Consider the following 10,106-nt stretch of genomic DNA (forward strand, 5'->3'; position numbering starts at 1 on the left):
CAAATGAAGGCCAATTCAAAGCAATGCTAATTCAGCGTGCAGTAAAGAGCCAGTCTTCCAAATTAATAATCTTAAAATTAAATATCGAGTGGATCTGGTTTCATGGCACTCTGAAAAGCGGTGTCTTCTGTAAACTTTTCATGTTGGGATGGGGTTAAGTGGTGAAACCTATGATCCTGTCACAGCAGAAGAAACACAGGCAAGTTTGGCTGGGATGTTAAAGAAAAAGGGTTCTTAGGGGAAAAGGGAACGTTGTGGTTCTCTGACCATTTCCACTGACTCAACGGACATGAGTTTGAGCAAGCTCCAGGAGCTGGTGATGGACAGGGAAGCCTGGCGTGCTGCAGTCCGTGGGGTCACAAAGAGTCGGACGTGACTGAGCGACTGGACTGAACCGACCATTTCCACTGTGTGGGTCTCCCGATGAGTCGGCTGAGTAGGGCTGGAGGGACGGGGTTATTTACCACGTCCACCCGTGTCATCAGACCTCCCGCTCTCAGAGCGCCCAGACGGAGGGACCCAGCGTTTCCTTTCATCCTGGAGCCCCAGAGCCTCCCCGTTCCTCTGCATCACTTACACTGTTTCATAGGACCAGTCACTTGAACACTGCCTGGCCAAACGCCCAGGTTAAATCACCCCTTCAGAACATCTCTCCACTACTAGACACCACGTTTAGTAAAGAGCAACAAACAGGGGTGCCCTGGGGATGTGACCCCTGGGGGAGCCAGGGCCCAGGTCTGACTAGCCCCCTGGGTCCCGCACACAGACCAGGGAGCCCACCCACCTCTCCACTGCATGTGTGTGGCAGGTTCTGGTGCGACACCTGCGAAGGACCCGGAGGACTCATCCTGAGACTCAGAGGGGATGGAGCTTCCAGTGTCTGGAAGCTTAAATGAGACACATGAGGTGAAGGAAGGAGGGCCACCTCCCTACGCCTCCTGAGTTAGCTGTTTAGTGCCCCTTTTCTTCCCTGATATGATCTGTATGGGTTCAGCATTAGTTTCCTATATATGTTTTATATTTAACCCTTTTAATATCAAGCAAAGTTGAGCTCCTGCTGGGTTTATTTTTTAAACATTTGTATGTAAAATAACACACAAGTATAGAAAAAGCACCCTCAACAAAGGGAGGGCTCAGTGGATTGCAATGGGTGCTCCACTTTGAGAAGTAGTCGTGTTTTCCTCTGTAAAAGCCCAGGTGCTTCTGAAAAGCTCCTCTTACAACTTCCTAATCCCTGACCTCAGACGTCCACAGCACAAGTCCCAAAGGCATTGGATTCTCCCAGCTCTCCAGCTCCCTCCACTTCTTTCCCGGTGTGTTGCCACACTAATTTTGAGCTAACTGTGTGTAAATCATTGTGCTTGCTGCATGCACGGATAACTGATTTCATTCTTATAACCTGATAAGTTAGTGACTCCTCTACTTCCCTTCTTCAGAGGGCTGCCAGCATGCTGGGGATATCCTGTGTACTGAACTGGGTGTTCGACAGATGTGCTTATATTTACAAGATCATAAAGCTCTATACTTAAGACCTGTGCCCTGTACCATGTACCAAATAAGCTTCTGTTGAAAGAAATGCAAAAAAGAAAAAAAAATTCCACAAAACAGACTTCAGGCCCAGATGGCTAGCTCTGATTTCTACCAAACATTTAAGGTAGAAGTTGATGCCCATCTCCTAACACACTCTTCCAGGGAACAGATAATAGAGAAAATACACCTGACACTGCCTTTATCGGACCAGGAGAGCACTGCTCAACCTCAGCAGTAGACATCAGTAGACAAAGACAACAGCATCAGACAAAGAAAATTACAGGCCAAATGGTCCTGAATGTTGATGTCAAAATCCAAAGCCAAATATCAGCAGTCTGAATCCAGAGGTCTTCGGAAAGGAAGGAAGCTGGGATTTCCTGGCAGGATTTCCATTGGTTGATGTGGACAGGACCGCTGGGTATTCGGGTGCTGCCTGGGGGAGTGAAGGGACAATGCCATCAGGTTAGAGGAATGAGCCTTCAGTGACAGAGGTGTGGAGGGCCTGATCTTTCAAGGAAATTCTTTGCAGAGTATTGGACGGCTTTGGGGTCAGGGATCAACTCAAAGGAGGCAGCTGGGTCAGGCATGTGCCCTCCTGTTGGCTAAGACCCCTCTTGTCCTCGGAGCAACCGTGGGGCAGGAGGATTGAGGGGCCGAAGGGAGCAGAGTCCTGGGCTCTGGGGTCCAGGGCACCATCTAGAGGATTTAGGGTTTCAGAGTTTTCTGTCCCCAGGGGAGCAACTACATTCGTGTCCCACATCCATCTGTCATCAGCTTTGAGACTCTGGGAAAGTCACTGAAAATCTAGACATTTTAGTGCCATGTATATATGGATCACAGCACCTGCCCTGAGAATTTCCTCCCTGCCCCCATGGCTGATGTGGGGATCACAGGAGATAACAGATACTCTTCACAAGCTGCAAAGCATCGCACCCAGAACCTGCCCCCATCCTCTGCCCTGTGGCATCCAGGAGGCAGCACTTCTACATTTCTTGCTTATTCTTCCAGACGTTTAATTTCTGAACACTTAGGTAGCACCTATGAAGGACCAGTCGTTTTTCTTCAGCGTCTACCTGACTTTTTGTATTAAGCTTCATCATGTTATACTAATACGTGGGCCCATTAATATTTCCATATCACAGAACAGGGAACTGAAGACAGAGAGGTTAAGTAATCTTCCCAGATTCACGTGATGCCTGGTATGATCTGAACCCGGATCATCAGGCACCAGCCTCCACGCCCTCAGTCACTGTGCTGTGCACCATTTCTATATTATCTCATCTCAATAAAGTCATGTTCCAGTGCGATCAGTGCTGAATATTTTGGATGTATTAACTGTACACCGCATTGTAACATTCTTCTCCCCAGCTTTGATTCAGCTGACTCCCCTAGGCAGCTGGCGATCAAGGGGAACAGAAGTGGGGACAGAAGTGGGGCCTGGGAATGAACTGATATTTCCCCATGGTCTTCTCCCAGGAATATGTCAATAGTTCTGCTTTGAACGTATTTTCCAGTGTTGTGGCCCGGTTAACCAAAAGAAAAGGATCACAAGGGATTCAGACACTGGACGCACAAGAATATCATGTGCAGTCAGGATGGTCTGCTCACCATTCCCAGTCGTGGTTCAGACGCATCAGAATTCACTTCTGGCCAAACCACAGGTAGGGGCACATGTGTGCCACCCCCACTAACCACTCCATTGAAGGTGCTGTGGAAATAACACCAGTGAGTAGATTCAGGAGGAAAGGCTGTGGTTTATACAGCAGAGCCTGGATCTGGGAGAGCGAGGACTGGGCAGAGATGGTGCCCACTCAGAACCAGTTCAGCCACTGCCCGCCCCCAACCAGGCCTTAGTCCAGGCTACTCCAACCATTGGTCAGGTTTTAGTCAGTGAGGCACTGGGGCCCACATTCTTCATTCATTAAGCCCCCAAAACACCACCAGCCCAGGAGATCCTGTGCCCAGCTAGTGAGTAGCCACTGCTCCTCATCCAGGTTAGGTCAGTTGAAGATGATGCGAATTCTCTGTGCAACTGTCATGTGGGCAGTTGGTTTAGAATGTCCTGGGTTCTGAGCCAATTAGAGTCAAGCAGGCTACTGGTCATTCAGGGTGGTCACCTGACCACCAGGAAGTCTCATTGCAAAGCAGCAGCAGATAGAATCATGTGCTGAGGGGGAGGGGAGGGGGCAAGATGCATGTTCTCATCTCCCGGTCCATCAGGGGGTCTTGGGGGAAAAGGCAGTGTATTTGGGCTCAGGGATTGAGTCAGGAGTTGGGCTGAGATTTGAGCCATTTTCTTGGGCCAGGCACCTCCTCTGGGTACCAGCTGTCTCCCTGCAGCATCCTAGGCAGGAGGATGTGGGAAGGGAGTGAGGAGAGCTCTTGGTTTGTGTATCCAGGGCACGATCTCATGTCCAGGGGTTCAGGAATCTCCATCCCCAGGGAATCATCTCCCTGTCTTGCTTCATACCCATCACTCATGAGTGTTGTGACTCTGGGCAAGTTACTCAGTCTCTCTAAATTTCAGTCTCCTGAACCGTAAAATATGGGTCACCCCCTACTCTGCCCACCCCACAGTGCACTCTGAGAAATAATATTCTTTTCACAAGCTCTACAATCAATGTAAATAAGTACGTTCTGTCCTGTTCGTAGCCTCCTAGGTGCCCTTTCTGGAGACATTCTGCTTTTGCTTCCAGACACTTAATACTTGATCACTTATGTAGGTAGCACTTAGGAAGTATCTTATCATTTTTCTTCAGGCTCAGTATTTACTAAGTTTAGAACATAATACAAATAAGCAGGTCCTGTTAACATTTCCACATTACAGACCAGGGAACTGAGAAACAGCAAGTCTAAGCAATCAACCTTCCTAGGTACCTGGGACTTTCAAATGGGACACGACTTCAGGCCATCAGGCACCAGCACCTATTCTCTCAGTAAGTTGTGCTGACTTTGTATTGTCTCATCTAAAGTGATTGTTCCCATGCAATCAGCCCGTTGGGTATTTTAAGTGCACACTGAAATATAAGGTCCATCTTCGTAAGCCCTACTGTGATTCAGGGGGCTCCCTGGGACAGTTAATGATGAGATCTAAAGTGTGTCCTGGAAACAAGTTAAGACTTTTGCCAGGAAGATGTCAACAAACTCTCACTATTGTGAATGAATTTCCGAGGACCATGTTTCAAGCAAATGGAGAAAAAAAGACAGTGGATTCAAAGCAAGGATACATACAGGGATTGAATATACCCTGGGTATGAAGAATATATACTGGCATTCAACAGCCCTAAATGAGCATTTAGTTCCAAAGGGTTGAGTCTCAAATATCAATCACCTCATACAAGCCACTCCATTGAAGTCACTGTGGGAATTTCATTGTGAAATTGATCACGAATAATGACTGTATCTTACTCATGTACCATGTTGAGAGACAAACTATAAAAATGTTAAGTTGCAGTTTCTTTATTGAGATATAATTAACATTCCATAAATTCACACTTTTTAAAACTGTACTATTTGGTGGCTTTTTATCTTGAGGTTTTGCAACCAACACCCCTAATTCCAATACATTTTCGTCATCCCCAAAAGAAACCCTGTAGTATCAGTCATTCTTGCTGTCTCTACCCCTTTCATCTCAGCTCTGGTCCTGTCTCTATGGATCTTCCTACAATGGATGTTTCATATATTATATGTGGCTGAATAATATTGTATGGATATAACACATTTTGTTTTTCCAGATATCAGGTGATGGACAGTTGGACTGTTTCCACTTTTTGACTATTACAAATAGGGATACTATAACACTCATGTACAAGCTTTTGCATGAACATATGCTTTTATTTCTCCTGGACATACACCCAGGAGTGGAATTTCTGGGGCATTTGGTATCTCCGTGTTTAACTTTTTGAGGAACTACCGAACTATTTTCTTTTTTATATTTGTACCAGGAATGTTTGAAGGTACCCATTTACCCATATTATTTCCAACACTTAAAAAAAAAAATCAACTGTATCCATACTAATGGGTATGAAGTGGTGGTATCTCACTGTAGTTTCAGTTTGTATAATTTTGACTAACTTTGAACTATGTTCCCGTGATTATTGACAATCTGTGTCTCTTCTTTCGAGGAGTATCTATGCAGGGTCTTTCATTTTTCAGATTTGGTTGGCAGTTTTTGTTTTTGTTGCATGTGGGCTTTCACGAGTTGCAGAGCAAGCAGGGGCTACTCCCTCCTTGTGGTGGGTGGGCTTTTCCTTGTGGTGGCTTCTCTTGTTGCCCAGCGCAGGGAGCTCGGGCTTCAGAGGTTGTGGCACGTGGGCTCAGTAGTTGTGGTTCCCCGGATCTAGAGCACAGGCTTAATAGCTGTGGTGCATGGGCTTAGTTGTCCCGCAGCATGTGGGATCTTCCTGGATCAGGGATCGAACCCATGATCGATCATGGCAGGCGGATTCTTCACCATGTGCTGCCAGGGAACCTTGACATTTTATTGCTGAATAGCCAGTGTTCTTTACATATTATGAGCACTAGACTTTAACAGACTTGATTTGCAAATATTTTCTTTCATTCTGAAGGTTGTATTCTATTTTCCTTGGTGGTGTTCTTTGAAACACAAAGGATTTCAGTTTTATAAAGTCCTATTTATTTTTCCTTTTGTTGTTTGTGCTTTTGCTATCATATTTAAGAGTTCATAGCCAAATCCAAAAATAAAGACTTATCCCCCGTTTTCTTCAGAAATTGGTACAGTTTAGCCCTTACATTTAAGTCTTTGATCCATTTGTAATTCAAGTCGATTCTATCTGATATTGGCATAGACACTCTTGCTGTCTTTTGGTTACTATCTGGGTTTTCTCATTGAGTTTTTTTCTTATTATTCCTTTTTCCATCCTTTAACTTTCAAAATGTCTGTGTCTTTGAATCTTAAGTGAGTCTCTTATAGACAGCATATAGTTGGATTATATGTTCTTCCCTATTCTGCCAATCTCTATATTTTGATTGGAGAGTTTAATCCATTTACATTTAAAATAATTACTAAGAAAAGGCTATTGTGCTATTTGCTTTCTATATGCCCAAAGCATTTTTACCTCTCATTTCCTGCATTCCTATCCTTTTTGTGTGTTTAGCTGATTCCTTACAGGTAAATATTTAAATTACTTTCTCACTTCCTTTTGTGTATATTTCACAGCTATTTTGTGTTTACCATGGGGATTACCTTTAACATCCTAAAATGAAAACACTAACTTGAATTTATTTTATTTAATTATTTATTTATTTTGCCCATTCTGGGACTTAGTTACAACATGCAGGATCTTTAGTTTCACCATTCAAACTCTCAGTTGCAGCATGTGGGATCCAGTTTCCCAACCAGGGATCAAACCCCCCTTGCATTGGGAGTGAGGGGTCTTAAGTCTTAACCACTAGACTAATAGGGAAGTTTCAAAGCACTTAAGTTGACTCTAGATCAGGTTAATCTCAATAACATCCAAGTTCATAAAGCTAAAAAATCATCCCACCATCTCAAAGCAAAAGAGACCGTCTCTAAGACACATTATAATGAAACTGTAGAAAATCAAAGGATAAAGAATTCTAAGGCAGGTGAGAAAAGATTTGAACCTACCTAGGAACCCTCACTAGACTATCAGATTTCTCAGCAGAAACCCTATAGGCCAGGAGAGAGTAAAATGACATATTCAACATGTTGAAAGAAAAAATATGCCAACCCAAAATACTCTATATCATCAAAGTAATCCTTCAGATATGAAGGAGAGATATTTTTCTAGGCAGACAAAAGCTGAGGGAGTTCATCACCATTAGACCTGCCTTGAAAGAAATGTTGAGTTCTTCAAGCTGAAATGAAAAAACAATCAGCAACACAAAAACGTATGAAAGTATACAACATACTGGTAAAGGTAAATATACAATCAGACTTCGAAAACTCTAAATCTGTATTGCTGCTGCTGCTGCTGCTAAGTCGCTTCAGTCGTGTCCGACTCTGTGTGACCCCAGAGACTGCAGCCCACCAGGCTCCCCCGTCCCTGGGATTCTCCAGGCAAGAACACTGGAGTGGATTGCCATTTCCTTCTCCAATGCATGAAAGTGAAAAGGGAAAGAGAAGTCGCTCAGTCGTGTCCAACTCTTAGCGACCCCGTGGACTGCAGCCCACCAGGCTCCTCCATCCATGGGATTCTCCAGGCAAGGACACAGGAGTGGGTTGCCATAGGAAGGTGCATTAATCAAATTATAAAGATCAAAGGAAAAGAGTATCTAAACTACAGTTACTGTGAAGCACCGCTATGAACAAAGTGAGTGGAGGTGATGGAGTACAAGTTGAGCTATTTCAAATCCTAAAAGATGATGCTGTGAAAGTGCTCCACTCAATATGCCAACAAATCTGGAAAACTCAGCAGTGGCCACAGGACTGGAAAAAGTCAGTTTTCATTCCAATCCCAAACAAAGCCAATGCCAAAAAATGTTTAAACTACCACACAACTGCACTCATCTCACATGTTAGCAAAGTGATGCTCAAAATTCTCCAAGCTAGGCTTAAACAGTATGTGAATTGAGAACATCCAGATGTTCAAGCTTGATTTAGAAAAGGCAGAGGAACCAGAGATCAAATTGCCAACGTCTGTTGGATCATAGAAAAAGCAAGAGAATTCCAGAAAAATATCTACTTCTGACTATGCTAAAGCCTTTCTGTGGATCACAACAAACTGGAAAATTCTGAAAGAGAGGGGAGTACCAGACCACCTGACCTGCCTCCTGAGAAATCTGTATGTAGGTCAGGAGGCAACAGTTAGAACTGGACATGGAACGACAGACTGGTTCTAAATTGGGAAAGGAGTACATCAAGGCTGTATATTGTCATCACTCTGTTTATTTAACTTACATGCAGAGTACATTATTCAAAATGCCAGGCTGGATGAAGCACAAGCTGGAATCAAAATTACTGGAACCTGAGAAATACCAATAACCTCAGATATGCAGATGAAGAGGAACTGAAGAGCCTCTTGATGAAAGTGAAAAAGCTGGCTTAAAACACAACATTCAAAAAAGGAAGATCATGGCAACCAGTCCCATCACTTTACGGAAAATAGATAAGCAAACAATGGAAACACTGACAGACTTTCTTTTCTTGGGCTCCAAAATCACTGCAGATGGTGACTGCAGACATGAAATTAAAAGACGCTTACTTCTTGGAAGAAAAGCTATGGCCAACTTAGACAGCATATTAAAAAGCAGAGACATTACTTTGCTGACAAAGGTCCATCTAGTCAAAGCTATGGTTTTTCCACTAGTCATGTATGGATGTGAGAGTTGGACCATAAAGAAAGCTGAGCACTGAAGAATTGATGCTTTTCAACTGCACTGTTGGAGAAGACTCTTGGACTGCAAGGAGATCAAACCAGTCAATCCTAAAGGAAATCAGTCCTGAATATTCACTGGAAGGAATATACTGAAGCTCCAGTACTTTGACCACCTGATGCGAAGAACTGACTCATTGGAAAAGACCCTGATGCTGGGAAATATTGAAGGCAGGAGGAGAAGGGGATGGCAGAGGATGAGATGGTTGGGTGGCATCACTGACTTGATGGACATGAATTTGAGCAAGCTCTGGGAGTTGGTGATGGACAGGGAAGCCTGGTGTGCTGCAGTCCATGGGATCATAAAGAGTCAGACACGACTGAGCGACTGAACTGAACTGAAAAATACTGTCAAGTATAAATTTTACTAATACAGTGATTCCAAAGGATAAAGGAGCAGGGCAGTGACCTTACCGAGGACCCACGATTGCTAAGTGTTCACTGTGCCCAGTCACCCTTTAATTATCACCACATCCCTGTAACCCAGAGATGTAGGTGAGCTGATTTGCCCTGTGTCACATCGCTAGGTGAGAGTCTTCTAGGACCAACAGTAGCTTTTGCAGAGACACCTGCTGTACTTTAATCACTTCTACCCTCAGACACATTCCTTTTATATTATTCTGTTTCCTTGGGTCAAAGAATCCAACTCCTGAATTAAGGTTAACCCACTCCAATCCTCTTGCCTGGAAAATCCCTTGGACGGAGGAGCCTGGAAGGCTGCAGTCCATGGGGTCGCACACGACTGAGCGACTTCACTTTCACTTTTCACTTTCATGCATTGGAGAAGGAAATGGCAACCCACTCCAGTGTTCTTGCCTGGAGAATCCCAGGGACGGGGGAGCCTGGTGGGCTGCCATCTATGGGGTCGCACAGAGTCGGACACGACTGAAGCAACTTAGCAGCAACAGCAGCAGCAGGAATTAGTAGCGGATCAACAGCCAAAATCACTTCATCCTTTGAATTCCCCAAGTAATGCTTTTAGTCACAAAAGTATAGAATTTAATATAGAAAATTACAAATCAAGTGACCTTAGTGTTCACAGGTAAGCACTAATACATTTTAATGTACCATGATCATATTAAAACATTACTATGAAACATTTTCTTTCACATGCATTTATAAATGCATTTTTTTATCAGAGTGCACATGGAGTGAATACTTATTTATTGTCAAACAATCCTAATTTGTATTTCTTGGAAATCACCTCATTATCGAGTT

At 43.9% G+C, this 10,106-nt stretch overlaps 1 long non-coding RNA gene across 2 annotated transcripts; it reads right to left on the bottom strand.

The window, feature by feature from the left end:
- Positions 1-1,046: 1,046 nt before the first annotated feature.
- Positions 1,047-3,569, bottom strand: LOC133229003 (uncharacterized). Of its 2 annotated transcripts, XR_009730438.1 has the most exons (3): positions 3,472-3,569; positions 3,139-3,238; positions 1,047-1,963 (listed from the first exon to the last, which is right to left on the bottom strand). It is a non-coding gene; the product is annotated as an uncharacterized LOC133229003 (long non-coding RNA). The 2 variants fall into 2 exon arrangements; XR_009730437.1 differs by having other exon boundaries at positions 3,139-3,569.
- Between the last annotated feature and the right edge of the window lie 6,537 nt (positions 3,570-10,106).

This window comes from Bos javanicus, chromosome 17 (genome assembly GCF_032452875.1).
Source record: "Bos javanicus breed banteng chromosome 17, ARS-OSU_banteng_1.0, whole genome shotgun sequence".
In the NCBI taxonomy this organism is placed as follows: Eukaryota; Metazoa; Chordata; class Mammalia; order Artiodactyla; family Bovidae; genus Bos; species Bos javanicus.